The 15,867-nt window shown below is 47.7% G+C and overlaps 1 pseudogene; it reads left to right on the top strand.

Annotated features, from left to right (window-relative positions):
* The first annotated feature begins 883 nt into the window (after positions 1–883).
* Arpc5l-ps3 (actin related protein 2/3 complex, subunit 5-like, pseudogene 3) lies at positions 884–2,684 on the top strand (annotated as a pseudogene).
* The last annotated feature ends 13,183 nt before the right edge of the window (positions 2,685–15,867 follow it).

Below are 15,867 nucleotides of genomic sequence, written 5' to 3'. Positions count from 1 at the left end.
CTGGAGTCTTTGGCTTTTTGTTATTGTTAAGACAGGGTCTCACTGTATAGCTCTGACTGACTGCCTCCCAGCGGCTGGGTGAAAGGTACGTGCCTCCATACCTGGCGCTGGGTTTTTGTCTGGTTAGAGTCAAGCTCACACTAGCCTAGCCTGGACTGTCATCCCAGTCGTTCTCATGCCTCTAACTCCTTCCTGTTACTCCCTCTCTGATAGAGTTACTTCTGGCCCAGGACATCAGGAAGCCCTTCTCCAGTCCCACCAGCCACAGCCAAGCGCTGGTTGCCATAGAAACCTCCATCCATGTGACTTCTTGGGACCTTGAGGTCAGTGGCTTTGCAGCCACTTTAAAAAAGGAACCTGGAAAGTCTGGAGAGACAGATGGGTCAGAGGTTAAGAGCACTTGTTGATCTTCCAGGGGACGCCCCCCAATTTGGTTCCTAACTCCCACATCTCAGCTCACAACTAGGTTGGAACTCCAGCTCCACCAGATCCATGGTCCTCTTCTGGTCCCCAAGGACACATGGCATACCCAGAGGCACATAAATAAAGCCTATCCAGGCTTGGTGGTGGACACCTTTGATCCCAGCACTTGGGAGGCAGAGGCAGGTGGATCTCTTGAGTTTGGGGTCAGCCTGGTCTACAGAACAAGTTCTAGGACAGCCAGGGATACACAGAAAAAATTCTGTCTTGAAAAAAAAACAAGGGTTGGAGAGATAGCTCAATGGTTAAGAGCACTGACTGCTCCTCCAGAGGTCCTGAGTTCAATTCCCAGCAACCACATGGTGGCTCACAACCATCTGTAATGGGATCTGATGCCCTCTTCTGGTGTGTCTGAAGATAGCTACAGTGTACTCATATATAATAAATAAATAAAATCTTTAAAAAAAAAAAAAAAAAAGAAGGAAGAAGAGGCACCGTGGAGGGGAGGCCAGAGTTGCATCGCGATCCAGGATGTCGAAGAACACGGTGTGGTCGGCCCGCTTCCGGAAGGTGGATGTGGATGAATATGATGAGAACAAGTTCGTGGACGAGGAGGACGGCGGCGATGGCCAGGCCGGGCCCGACGAGGGCGAGGTGGACTCATGCCTAAGGCAAGGAAACATGACCGCTGCCCTGCAGGCCGCTCTGAAACCCCCCCTCCCCCATTAACACAAAGAGCCAGGGAGTGAAGGACCGGGCAGGCAGCATCGTCTTGAAGGTGCTCATCTCCTTTAAAGCTAGTGATATTGAAAAGGCTGTTCAGTCTCTGGACAAGAATGGCGTGGACCTCCTAATGAAGTATATTTATAAAGGCTTTGAGAGCCCGTCTGACAATAGCAGCGCTATGTTACTACAGTGGCATGAAAAGGCACTTGCTGCTGGAGGAGTAGGGTCTATCGTTCGTGTTTTGGCTGCAAGAAAAACCTTGTAGTCCAGCTGGAACTGGACAGTGTTCAGAGGCGTGGGAGTTGCTGGTACAAAGACCAAAACAACCAAATGGCACCGCTGCCCTGTGGGTAGCATCTGTTTCTCTCAGCTTTGCCTTCTTGCTTCCTCTTTCATATCTATAAAGAAGAAAATTACATATCAGTTTCCTTTAATGAAAATTGAAATAATGTGGAGAAAATTTTGTCTCAGTGGGGGTGTTTGATCCTTTCATAACCATGTCAATAATGTGTATCCCATTCTGTAATTTATATTCAAGTTTGTGCAATTTCTAACTCTGTTGACTGGTTTAAAGGTTTTACTTTATTTTTAACCAATACTGAGAGATGTGATCAAAGTTGAGGCCAGTTTCCTAACTCATTGCTGGTCAGGAAGTGATCTTTATTTTTAAAAACAAGAGACTGGCAGTTAGTAACATTGCAAAACTGGACCACACTTCCCTTATTTAAGCAAAATGTGTTTCCAGAGCAAGGAGTGGGTGAGCCCCACTACCGGTTTCCAGCTTTCTTTCTGCTTGCCTCCAGATGATGCTATGAGTGGAAGTGTGCACTTCCTGTTAGCATCCAATTATCATGGCCTCTCAATCTCTTTGTGGTGACCCAGGGTCCAGAGCAAGAAGTCTTGCTCTATATAAATGTATTTACACAATATAAACGCCTCTTTGGCACAAACATCCATTTCCTTCTGATAATAAGGCTGCCTGGGGAAGCTATCCCAAGTGGGAGAATGGGACTCCAGCAGCCTCTGAATGAATGCTTTCATCAGAAATAAGGTAGCTGCCTTAGCCATTTACACAAGGGTTCACTGTAACATTTCACACGCCCAATGGTGTCCTCAGTGTTCTTCAGGTAATGGGGATCTCAGAAAATGTGGTTCTGATCCAAATACATAGTGTGTGTTTCAGCGCAGTGTTTTATAAGAAAGGAAAATGCCGCATAGTAAAAGAAAGGTGTCTACTTTGTCGGACAAACCAAATTGGTTCTCAAAAGTGACCGGTGCTTGTAAAAAGTTATTACAAAGTAGTTCTGAAACCAACCACCGAATGAATGCCTGTAGCCAAGAGGGAATCAGCCCGGTTGTCTTCCTAATATGCCAATTCCAGAGTCACTGACTGAGGTGAGAACCAGCACAGAAACTATAAACTGCTGTTTTTTGATACCTGCTTTTTGTTTTGTTCTGTTTTGTAAAATTATGATAAACTTCAGAAAATAAAATGTCAGTATTGAATTAAAAAAAAAAGAAAAGAAAAAGAAAAGAAACAAGGTCAGGCAACCATGGCCCTGAACGAGAGCCACAAGCCATCAATGGAAACCTGTCATCAGTTTCAAGCCACTCCCTAACTCACTCATTAGTCAGCTGTCTTCTGCCAGCGCAAGTGCCATGAGGGCGGAAGTCTGTGTTTATTTCCTGTGCTTCATAACTGGATCTGATAACACACACACACACACACACACACACACACACACACACACACACACACACACACGGCATCCTACCTACTTTGTAGACCGAGGCACTAGGATCAACAAATCTCAGCTACCGGGGATAACGGAGAGCTTTCCGAACCTGCGCAACTTAGACCTTTCCCAAGATAAAAAGCTGGGCAAGGAATGTGGCTCTAGGCTAGATTGCCTGCCTAGAATCACTGAAGAAGGGTTTGGGGGCGTGGCTCAGTGGTAGAGCCCCTGCCTAGAATTCCCCAATGAGGGGCTAGGGGCGTGGCTCAGTGGTAGGGGCCCTGCCTAGAATCTCCCAGTGAGGGGCTGGAGCCCAGCTCCTGGTAGAGCGCCTTCCTAGCTTTTGCAAAACCCTAGTTCTCTCCTTAGTATTAAAAGGGGGAAAAAAGGGGTTGGGGATTTGGCTCAGTGGTAGAGCGCTTGCCTAGCAAGCGCAAGGCCCTGGGTTCGGTCCCCAGCTCCGAAAAAAAAAAAAAGATAAATGCAAAAAGGGGGAAGAAGAAAGACATCAGAACATAACAGGAGCACATAGTAGAAGCTTTTTGATATCCTACATTGTCAGGTGACCAAAGCCTCCTTTTGCTCGTTCCCTTCCTAGTGGAAAATCTTCCTCTCATTTCTTCTGTTGCCACTCTTCCTCCCAAATGCTGGGATTGTTGACCTGGCCACCACGCTCCAGCTCATTTCGGGTGTTTGTTTGTTTGTTTGTTTGACAATGCTAAGGATTAAATTTAGGACCTTTAGTACTGAAGGAAAATGTTCGACTACTATACTACACCCCAGTATTGTAAGTACTTTATACTGGAAAGTTCCCCTGTGCTATTTGAGCTCGCTTAGAAGCTGGCTCTGGGCTGGACACGGTGGCTCATCCCTTTAAACCCAACAGTCTGGAGGCAGAGAGCAGCTAATCTCTATGAGTTCAAGGTCGACCTGGTCGACAGGGCAAGCTCAAGACCTTGTCTCAAGCAGCAACAACGAATGGAAGCTGCCTCCACAAGCAGGTCAGCCCACCACTCTTTTGGAGGAGCGGGAAGAGAGTTCGAGACAGGGTTTCTCTGTATAGCCCTGGCTGTCCTCTGACTTTGAGACCAGCCTGGTCTACCAGGTGAGTTCTCTCCCAGTGCTGGAATTACAGGCGTGTGCTACCACTACCAGACTAGCCCCTCACTTTAGACTCAAACATATTTATGTCCAGGGCCCTCCTAGAATCCTATCTGTGGCTGCCCCTTTAGGGAGAGGGAACAATAGCAAAACATCCCCAAAGTAAAAACCTACTATCCTTAACAATAGCTAGAAAAGTAAACAACATTGTTACCAGTGCTTATTCATGGTATAAAAATGCCTAAAGCGGGGTTGGGGATTTGGCTCAGTGGTAGAGCGCTTGCCTAGCAAGTGCAAGGCCCTGGGTTCGGTCCCCAGCTCCGAAAAAAAGAAAAGAAAAGAAAAAAAAATGCCTAAAGCACAGAGAAAAATCTCAAGCTCTGTGACCAGAAGCTCAGCCCCAGAGTAAAAAAAAAAAAAAAAAAAAAAAACTCAATAGAGGGATCCAGCTCACTGCCTCAAGCCTCCCAGTCAGTTTCTGCTCGATGCTGTGAGCTCCTGGTTTGATGACATCATCCCTACGGGCTACTAATTTCTTTTTACTTGGAAGTGTCCTTCCCTCCCTGTCAGCCCCCTCCTGCCTACTCAGGGAAATGTTGCACTCTGGCACCGCCTCTAAAGTATCAGGAACTTCAGTTGACTGCCTCAAGGGGACTTCCCAGGTGGATTTCTGATGGATGGTTGTAAGCCCCAGATTTAATTTCGTTTTGTTATACACCCTGTGAAACATGCCCAACTCTAATGCTTAGAGCATTCTTTTTTTTTTTTAAGATTTATTTTATGAATGTGAGTACGGTGTCTCACTGACTTCAGACACACTAAAAGAGGGCCCATCACTAGATAGATAGATAGATAGATAGATAGATAGATAGATAGATAGATAGATCGGATCCCATCATAGATGGTTGTGAGCCACCACATGGTTGCTGGGACTTGAACTTAGAACCTTCAGAAGAGCAGCCAATGCTCTTAATCATCTCTCCAGCCCTTTCTGTAGGTCTTGCACCCATACTCAGACACATAAATATACATATATTTTAAAAATTGAGCCAAGTGGTAGAAGCACATACCTTTAATCCCAGCACTGGGGAGGCAGAAGCAAACTGAGCTCTGTGAATTAGAGACCAGCTCTCGGTCTCCATGGTGAGTTCTAGGACAATCAGAGCTATGTAGTAAGACCCCCATCTTATAGACACATGGATAGATGGATGGATAGATGATTGATAGATAGATAGATAGATAGATAGATAGATAGATAGATAGATAGATAGGCAGGCAGGCCAGAGACATGGTTTAGTGGTTAAGAGCACCAGATGCTCTTTCAGAAAACTTGGGTCCAAGTGCCAGCACCCATATGGAGGCTCACAACTATCTGTAACTCCAGTTCCAGGGTATCTAATGTCCTTTTCTGTCATTTAAGGGCTCTAGACCCACACCACCTGGTGCAAGACACAAATGCAGGCAAAACATTCATACCCGTACAATTGAAAATACAATAAAATTAAATTTAAATTTAGGTTATGGCTTTTAAAAATAGGGATGGAGCTGGGCAGTGGTGGTGTACACCTTTAATCCCAGCACTCAGGAGGCAGAGGCAGGTGGATCTCTGAGTTTGAGGACAGCCTGGTCTACAGAGTGAGTTCTGGATAGCCAAGGCTACACAGAGAGATCCTGTCTCAAAAGGGAAGGGGGGCAGGTATTGGGATAAGCCTCACAATAGACTGCCTACCTAGCACTCATGAGGCCCTTGCTTTAATCACCAGTACCACCAAACAAATAAATAAAAAATTCGAGACAGCATCTCACTCTATAGCCGTGACTGATCTGAACCTCACGGTGTAGACCAAGCTGGACTCGAACTCATAGAAACTCTCTTGTTTCTGCCTCTGGGGGCGGTGGTGTAAAGGTGTGTGCCACTACCTCAGGCAAATATGAAATCTTAAAACAAAACAAACAAACAACTCCAGTCGGAGTCTGACCACCTCCTATCCCAGCCCACAGGAACCTGTCGCAGGCTCCCTGGCTAGATTAGCCCTGGGCCTGCAATAGAACTTGCTAGAGTCGCCCTCTCCTGTTTGCTAGTCGGAACTGCAGCCAAAGTGTCCAACCAGGTTTGGTAGGAATTTTGAAAATCTCATAGGACACAGGAGGAAGAAAAGGCCCGGGGCGTTACAACAGGTTGCTAAGGCACCTACAAATTGGATAGATGGATAACTACGGGTGGGTTTCTTTTTATGTTTGCAAAAAATAACGGCTGTGGAATATTAGAGATCTGACTCTGTCCTCCCCCGGGCCTTTGCTGACCGTCAGGATAAGTAAGCGAGGTCCAGTGCACCTATGTGTCCGCGGAGGGAGTAAGTAGTAAGCGTGGCCGAGGCTGTGACATAGTCTGAGAAGGCCACTCTAGGGCAGGAATACGAGGTCCCAGGAGACTGAATGGCAAGAAGCGCTCGTCCATTCCTGATGGGAAGCTGTGGCCCCAGGTGCAAGAACACCCCTTAGTGGAGGGGTGGGTGTGTGTGTGTGTGTGTGTGTGTGTGTGTGTGTGTGTGTGTGTGTGTGTGTGTGTATGGTGTGGTGTGCATTCCATGGCATGCATGTAGAGGTCAGAAAACAATCCACTGCAGTTTCCTTGTGATTTCTGAGAACTGAACTCGGGTTTGGCTGCAAGCCCCTTCACACGCTGAGGCATTTCACTGCTCCCCGGCACACAAAGACACAACCTATGCTTGGTCTTGTGGAAATACTGCCACCCTGAGGACCCAGCTTAAAAGAGTCCTCCCGGGCTGGTCCTGATGTAGCCCGTCTGAGGATGAGTGTGCACCTGAGAAGAAAGAGGGAGGAGCTATTTGAGCCAGTAGAATGGCTGTAAAATCCCAGCGCCTCCACCCCTTAAAAGACAGAGACCCTTCCCACGAGCTCTCGAGATTCACTTCAGGACCTGAAGCTCCGCCCACACTCTCGCCTTTGACTCATCTAGTCAGTAGGTGGCCTAGCCAACATTCCCCTGATGGATTTGATAGGCCCGCTTGCAATAAGGTCAAAAACCCCGCCCACATGGCTTACTTTTGTACAGGGAAACTCCCCTCACACGGATACTTTGGAATGGATGGCCCCGCCCACATGCTCACCTAGGAAGAGTCACTGAACTCAAACCTGGCCAGCTCATCCTCAGAAACACCAGCACCCACAAGGTTCTTGACTCCAGTTTCTGGGGATCTAAAGTCCACCTCTGCCAGCACCAGGCACGCACGTGGTGTACATCACATACATACAAAACATATATACAGGCAACACACAAACTAAACCAAATTAATCTGCTTAAAAAAAAAAAAAGGAAGAAAACCCCGACCTAACACTAGCCCCATTCACCAAGCTCCTACTTCTTCACCTCCAGCCATCTTCCTGAAACTCCCCAGGGGGAATAAAAGCTCAGACAGCAGAAAGGAACTCTGATTTCGCTAGGGCAGAGGGGACCTAGGGGGACAAAGAAGGGGGTTAGTGTGGGCCAAGGAATTCAGGGATCTAGTCTGAGACCAGGAAGCTCCCTTAGCTAGGCAACCAGGCAGCCCCCAGGCTGGCTTACACAGGATCTGGTGGAGAGCGAGCCTGGAAGAAAGTGATCTTGGGCAGGGCCTGTTTACGACTTGGTGAAACCTAGCCCTGGGGAGAGAGAAGTTTCTCCCGAGGGGGAGGGGGAGGCGGGTGTGACTCACCCCTCCCTTACCTGATCTCTGACACCTAAGAGCCTGGGAATTACCCGAGAGCAGCCAGCAGCCAACCAGGTCAGACTGAGAGAAAACAATTCCACCCTGGCCTGGCTGTTCTCACCTCACATCTTCCCAATGTACCCCCCACGGGAAGGACAGGTCACACCCAGAACTACGGACTCTCTGGGCGAGAATACAACACCCTGTCACGCAAGAACAAATCAAAGCCCATCTGCTCTTAGACCCGGTATGCAGTAGGCACCAGCAAGAGGAAGGCAATATACAGTAGGCACACAAAGTGTGCGGTAAGCACACCCGAGGTGGGCAGCATGCAGGAAGTGCAGTATACAGAAGGCACACTCGGGAGGCAGGCAGTATGCAGGAGGGGCAGTTGGCTTGAGGTCTAGATGCTTATGATCCTGCTACAAAGGACAGACACCAGGAAACCTAACAAAGACTGGCTCCCACACAAGGCCCACTCGCTCACTCACTCACTCACTCAAGCCTGTCTGCCCCAACCAGTTTTACTTCTTGAATGGCCCTAAGGGGGCCAGGAAGTTGGAAAGAGAAGCCAGAGCCCTGGGGCAGCAGAGAGGGAGGGAAACATAAACTACCTTTTCCCTGATTTAGAGCCAAGCAGGCCTTCACCAAAAAACCCCAAGAGGAAATCAAAGAGCACAGAAGTCTCTGTGACAACCGTGATAATCCGGAGGGTAAAAGGTCACACGGTGCCCATGGATCTGCGCCCTGACTTTTTCCTTTACTGATGGTTTGGGTCCTTTTGAGTTTTGTGGTTGTTTCGGATTTCCACAGCTGGGATTTCTCTGTGTAGGCCTGACCATCCTGGAACTTGCTTTGTAGACCAGGCTGGCCTCAAATTTAGAGACTGGCCCATCTCTGCTGGGATTAAAGGAATCCACCACCGCCCAGCTCTGTGTGTGTGTGTGTGTGTGTGTGTGTGTGTGTGTGTGTGTGTGTTTTAATGTTGGGGATGGAACCCCAAACCCAGAGCTTTTGCACCTGCTAGACACGAGCTTGATCTCTCAACTTCATCCCAGCACTGTACTCTACTTTTTTCTTTTATGTCAAATTAGCAAGCAATAATAGAAAATAAGAATCAGCCAGGCATAATGGCTCACACCTTTGATCCCAGCGCTCGGGAGGCAGAGGCGGGCGGATCTCTGTGAACCTAAGCCAGTGTGGTCTCCACAGAGTGTTCCAGGACAACCAGGGCTACGTAGAGAGGCTCTGCTCCGAAAGCAAAGCCAAAATGTAACAGTAAAAATAAAGGGGGAGAAGGATGTGTAGATGGAGAATTTGCCTGCGTGTTGATCCCCAACAGCAGTGCTGACCGTGGTGGTGCACACCTGACATCCCAGCACCCAACAGATAGAAGCAGGAGGATTGGAGATCCAAGATTAGACCAGGCAGGGGGCTGGAGAGATGGCTCAGTGGTTAAGAGCACTGACTGCTCTTCCAGAGGTCCTGAGTTCAATTCCCAGCAACCACATGGTGGCTCACAACCATCTGTAATGGGATCTGATGCCCTCTTCTGGTGTGTCTGAAGACAGCTGCAGTGTACTCATATATATTAAATAAATAAATCTTTAAAAAAAAAAAAAAAGATTAGGCCAGGCAGAGGGTAGTGGTGGTTGATTTGTTTGATATGATATGGCAGGAGGAGGCATTCCCCCAAGATATCAGCTATCAGCCATATGACAGGTCTCATATAAATGGAAGTTTATTTAGGACCCGAGAAGGGGTTCTGGAAAAAGGCAGTAGAGGCAGAGAAAGAAAGGGGACAGAGAAGGACAGAGAGAGAAAGGAAAGAGAAAGAAGGGGAAGGGCCAGCTAGGAATAAAATGGAGGGGGGAGGGGGGAGGGGCAGGGGGGAGGGGGGAGGGGGTGGGGGAGGGGGGGAGGGGCAGGGGCAGGGGCAGGGGCAGGTCCCAGAAACCAGAACTTCAGTTCTCCAAGGCAGGTCATAGGCGTCCATCTTTCCTCTGACTTCAGTGACAAATTTCTCTGGCTGAGTGTGAGCTGAGTGTGAAGCTGAGTGTGAATGGGCTAAGGCAGAGGATCCTGAGTTTGAGGCCAGCCTGGGCTACATAGTGAATCTGAGGGTTATATAGTGAGAATTACCTATAATTAATTAATTGTATATTTAATTATAAATATACATGTATATATAACATAGTTTAAATTATATAAAAATAAATATATTAATAACTAATTAAAAGTTAAAATTTAGGGCCCGGAGAGATGGCCCAGCAATTAAGAGCATGGGCTGCTCCTCCAGAGGATCTGGATCGGATTCCCTGCTCCCACATGGCAGGCTTAGAACCTTTTATAATTTCAGTTCCAGGAGACCCAATGCCCTCCTCCAAGCTCCATGGGCCAGGCATGAAAGTGGTGTACGGGCATACAGTAGGCGAGACAATCACATACATGAAATAGTAGAAAGATTAATTTTAAATGTTTAATTAAGAAAATGAGGGGTTGGGGATTTAGCTCAGTGGTAGAGCGCTTGCCTAGGAAGCGCAAGACCCTGGGTTCGGTCCCCAGCTCTGAAAAAAAAAGAACCAAAAAAAAAAAAAAAGAAAATGAAATTTTTAATTAAAAATAAAAATTCAAATAAAAAATTTAATTCAGTGTTTCAGATTATTTGTTTAAAAAAAGAAGTTAAGGGGTTGGGGATTTAGCTCAGTGGTAGAGCGCTTGCCTAGGAAGTGCAAGGCCCTGGGTTCGGTCCCCAGCTCCGAAAAAAAAAAAAAAAAAAAGAAGTTAAATGGGTTAAATAGTTCCATACCTTATGAATGGATATATACCTAAGGGGAAAAAATTTATATTTATATATATGTATATATATGCACATACACGCACACATACATAAACACACACATACACACATACATACACGCACACATACACACACATACAAATGCACACATACACACACATACATACACACACATACACATATATACACACATACATACACACACATATATACATGCACACATACACACATATACATGCAGACACATACACACACACACTCACACATACACACACACATACATATACACAGAGACACACGCACATACACACACACACACACACACACACAACACACACACACACGGGATGAGGCACAGAGGCACACACCACTCCCACTTCTAGGGAAACTGAGGCAGAAAGACAAAAAGCTTGAGACAAACTCCTCTGTATAGTGAGTCTTGTCTCAAAATAAGTAAGTAAACAGAGCCCGGATCCATCATGGTGGCTCAGAGGGTGAGGACACTTGGCTCTAAACCTGAGTTCATAAATGTTATCTCTGAAACTCACGCTGAAAGCTCTGACCTCTGACCTCTGACCTCCACACACACCAGGGTATACACGTGTACATGTGCATGCACACTCACACACTCACAAATCAAACAAAAGAATAAAAACTAGCCTGGGGCAAGGTGGTACAAGCCTTGAATTCTAGCACTTAGGAGGCAGGCAGAGCTCTGTGAGTTCGAGGCCAGGCAGGGCTATAGAGTAGGCCACAACAACAGCAAAACAAAATTTAAAAATATTGTTCAAATAATAATAAAAGGATAAGATAAAAAAGAGACTAGGGGGACACACAGACTGCCACATAAGGCAGACCAAATGACAGCTCGAAGGAGTGGCTTCTCTGCTTCAGCCATATGAGTTCAGAGAATCAAACTCAGGTCACCAGGCTTAGCTTCAATCACCTTTACCAAGCAGACCACCTTGCTGGCCCACTCTACACACATTTGCTCTAAGAGACCTGGTACGGGGTTGGGGATTTAGCTCAGCGGTAGAGCGCTTGCCTAGCGAGCGCAAGGCCCTGGGTTCCGTCCCCAGCTCCAGAAAGAAAAAAAAAAAAAAAAAAAAAAAAAAAGAGAGACCTGGTACATCAGTAGCTATGTTGCAAAATATATGCCAGCAGCCGGAGGCTTGGATGACTTTGTAAATATCAGAATGTACCGAAGAGACAGACAGGAAATGAACAATCCACGGGATCCTTGACGTATAGCTTGCATCCCCCAAGCAAGCAGGATGGCATATCTGGTATGGTGTGGTTGGGTATTGTTTGCATCCTCACTGGAAGATTCTAGGATTTGTGTCTGTTTGTTTTGCTTTTCTACTCCTCACTATGTAGCCCTAGCTGGCCTAGAACTCACCATATAGACCAGACTGGCCTTGAACTCACAGAGACATCTACCTTACTCTGCTTTCTAAGTGCTAATGTGCTGGGATTGAAGGTGTGTACCACAAAGCCAGCCTTTTCTTTTCCCTTTAATCGTGCATGACTGTGTACCCGCGTAGGTTTACGCACACCATGGTGTGCATGTTAGCTTGGAGTCCAGAGGCCAATCCCCAGAACTGGAGTTAAAAGCAATGTGGGCTGCCTGACATGGTGAGCAAGTGCTTAACCACTGGGCAGTCTCACCAATCTTGTTATTGTTCCCTTGAAAGAGGCTCTCACCGCCTAGCCCAGGCTGGCCTTGAACTCCCAATCCTCCTGCTTCTTTTTCCTGAGTGCTGAGATATCGGATATGATCACTTCATCTCGTTTGTGTTGAAGTTGAATCTAATCTCTCTTTCCCACTCCCGAGACACCATCCCGATGGTCTGTTACCAACTCAGATGGCCATGAATGGGCTCTACCTTACTGTGCTTTGAAGTGTCCTTGAGTTTGTTTTGCAGCACTGACAGTGGGACTAGGGACTCATACATGCCAGGCAAATGCTCTACTGAGCCACGCCCCCAGCCCCTCCCTGGGGGATTCTAGGCAGGGGCTCTACAGCTGGGCTATAGCCCAGGCCTGAATCATTTTTCTTTAATGATTTTGCCTTGTCACCATGGTCACTGTGCTTCCAAGCCCCCTAGAACCAGTGCTGGTGAATTGGGACAGAAGAAATTCTTTGATACCCAGAAAGAGCTGCTTGTGAGCTTCCACAACCAGACTTCCTGCAGACCTTAGCTCAGAGCCGGCTGGTGGAACGGAGGTGCTGGCCTGGCCCGGAGCGTGCCTTTGCCAGTGATAAGCTTGGAACCTTACTTAAGGTTGAGTAACCACAGATAGAGCCCTATCTTAAATCAACTTCTCATTGCAGGTCTTGAAACCTGCTTTGTTTAACTTCATGCTGTTTGGATGAGGATATGATAAGGGCCCCTGAAGTTTAAATAAACTTAGAAATCAACAGAGTGTATTAGTCTCCATTCCACTGGGAATGAGGCTTACAGACTGGCGCTCAACTGGCCCTGCAGAGACCACTCAAGACCCTCCCTCTGCTGTCTCTTCCTTCCGGTCCACTTGTCCATCCCAGACTCCACCCAAACATCCAAACAAGGTTTCCTTTCCTTTCTCACTTTCTTCTCCTCCTCCTCCTCCTCCTCTTCTTCCTCCTCCTCCACCTCCTCCTCTCTTCCTTCTCCCCCTCTCCCCTCCTCCCCTCCCTCACTTCCTCCTCTTTGTCTTTCTCCTTTCCTACTCCCTCTGCTTCTTCCCCTCCTCCCTCCCCTTGCCCTTCTTCTACCCTCTCCTCCTCTCCCTCCTCCCACTCCTCCTTCCCCTCCTCCTCCCTCCCCCTCCTTTCTTCATCCCTTTCTTCCTCATTTTTTCCACCTCTTCTTCCCTTCCCCTTTTCCTGCTTTGTCTTTTTTTTCTCTCTCTCTCTTCCCCCACTACCTTCTCTTATTTTTTGGCTCCTCCCCCTCCTTTGTATTTGAGACAAAGTCTCTTATTTGCCTCACACTCACTGTGCAGCCAAGGGTGGCCTTGAACTCCTGATCTTCCTGCCTTCTGCTCCGGAGTGCTGGGATTACAGGTGCCCACCACCATGTTCAATCTGCAAGGGCGTGGAGATGAAGCCAAGGGCTTCCTGCACCCCAGGCAGGAAGCGCTCTACCTGCTGAACCGCTTTCCAAGCCCCCTTTCTACACCTGACCTTTTTTGGATGATATCTACTGTAGCCCAGGCTAGCCTCCAACTCTAGATCTTCCTGACTCTGCCCCCAGAGTGCTGGGATTACAGAAACTCACTTTTCTTTTCCCTTCAGGTAGCCGGCATGTGGAGCTGAAAAGGCAGACAGCCGCGAGTGGGGACCTAACAGGAAACGATTAAAGCCCAGACACAGCTTGGTCTTAGTCTAGGGATCAGGAAGGGGGATGACGACCCAGAGAGGAGTCGATTCTAACTGCAATAGTTAATCCTCACTGTCAATGCGACTAGCTTTTGAATCAACCAGGACCTGAACCTGTCTGTGATGGATGTGTCTCCACCAACATTTTCAGGAGGTTTTGCTGAGGAGGGAAGACCAACCCTGAGTGTGGGCAGCACCATCCCACCAGCCTAGGGTCTCGGATGGAATAAAAAGTTAAGAGGAAGGGGGAGGAAGAGGAAGAGGAGCAGGAGGAAGAGGAGGAGGAGCAGGAGGAAGAAGAGGGGAGAGCACCCACCTGTATCTCTCTCAGCTCCTGGCTGTGGATGCTGTGTGACCAGCTACCACCACACACTCAAGCTGTTATGTCTTCCCTTCAACCATGAGCCAGACTAAACCCTCCCTTTCTTTCTTTCTTTCTTTTTTTTTTCTTTATTAACTTGAGTATTTCTTATTTACATTTTTATTTTTTGGTTCTTTTTTTTTTTTTTTTTTCCGGAGCTGGGGACCGAACCCAGGGCCTTGCGCTTCCTAGGCAAGCGCTCTACCACTGAGCTAAATCCCCAACCCCTCTTATTTACATTTCGATTGTTATTCCCTTTCCCAGTTTCCGGGCCAACCTCAAGGGAGCTGGCACTCCCAACCCCTCCCCTTCCCCTTCTGTATCCGTGTTCCCCTACCCATCCTCCCCCCAGTACCGCCCTCCCCCCAACAATCACGTTCACTGGGGGTTCAGTCTTGGCAGGACCAAGGGCTTCCCCTTCCCCTGGTGCTCTTACTAGGCTATTCATTGCGACCTATGAGGTTGGAGCCATGTATAGCCATGTACAGTCCATGTATAGTCTTTGGGTAGTGGCTTAGTCCCTGGAAGCTCTGGTTGCTTGGCATTGTTGTTCATAAAACCCTCCCTTTCTTGAACTGCTTTTGCCAGGCACAGCAGTGAGAAAAATAACTAAGACACCTTAGGAAAATCATGTGCCAAACCACGGTAACTTCACCAAAGGACGAGCAGGGCATACATGTTCAACTTCTATTCTCTCAAGATGGAACACAGTATCTCAACACATCCAACATGATGGTGTCCTGTCCTCTGCCCTCGTACCGCCCCATGCATGCACAGCAAGTCTCCTGCAATTGGGAGGTATTGATAAGACACCCCCTTCCCAGTTTATATCCCAGGAGATTACCCTTTGAACGATCAATAGAAACCTCAAGGGAGCTGGCACTCCCACCGCCACCCAGCAGTCATGAGAAGTCACCTTCTTCCCCTGTCATGAATACCACTAACTGCTAAACAGGGAGTCCGAACTTCTGCTTCTGCCAGTCATTGATAAGAAAATACCCTGCCCTCCTCTTGCCAGCGAGATGTCACAGTAAAGCTAAAACGGAAGGTTAAAGGAGAGCTGGAGAGATGGCTCAGCAGTTACGAGCATTGGATACTCTTCCAGAGGTCCTGAGTTCAAATCCCAGCAAACACATGGTGGCTCACAGACATCTATAATGAGGTCTGGTGCCCCTTTCTGGTGTGTAGGCATACATGCAGGCAGAATATTGTATACATAATAAATAAATCTTCTTTCTTTTTTTCCTTTTCTTTTTTTTAGGAGCTGGGGACCGAACCCAGGGCCTTGCGCTTGCTAGGCAAGCACTCTACCACTGAGCTAAATCCCCAACCCCCTTAAATCTTCTTTTTAAAAAGGTTAAAGGGATATCCAGAGTTCCAGGTCATAAAAAAGTTCAGAATTCAGTTGAAAATCACCCATTGAAGGCTAGGGGTACATCTTTCTAGAATCCTTCAGTAAGGGGTCAAGGTATGTCTTAGTGGCAGAGCATGGGTGTAGAATCCCCCAGTGAGGGGCTGGAGGTGTGGCTCAGTGGTAGAGCCCCTGCCTAGAATCCCCCAGTGAGGGGCTGGGGGCGTGGCTCAGTGGTAGAGCCCCTGCCTAGAATCCCCCAGTGAGGGGCTGGAGGTGTGGCTCAGTGGTAGAGCCC

The sequence above is a fragment of the Rattus norvegicus genome, chromosome 12 (genome assembly GCF_036323735.1).
Source record: "Rattus norvegicus strain BN/NHsdMcwi chromosome 12, GRCr8, whole genome shotgun sequence".
NCBI lineage: Eukaryota > Metazoa > Chordata > Mammalia > Rodentia > Muridae > Rattus > Rattus norvegicus.
The sequence above is the reverse complement of the archived record's forward strand: the minus strand, read 5'-3'. Positions and strand labels throughout refer to the sequence as shown.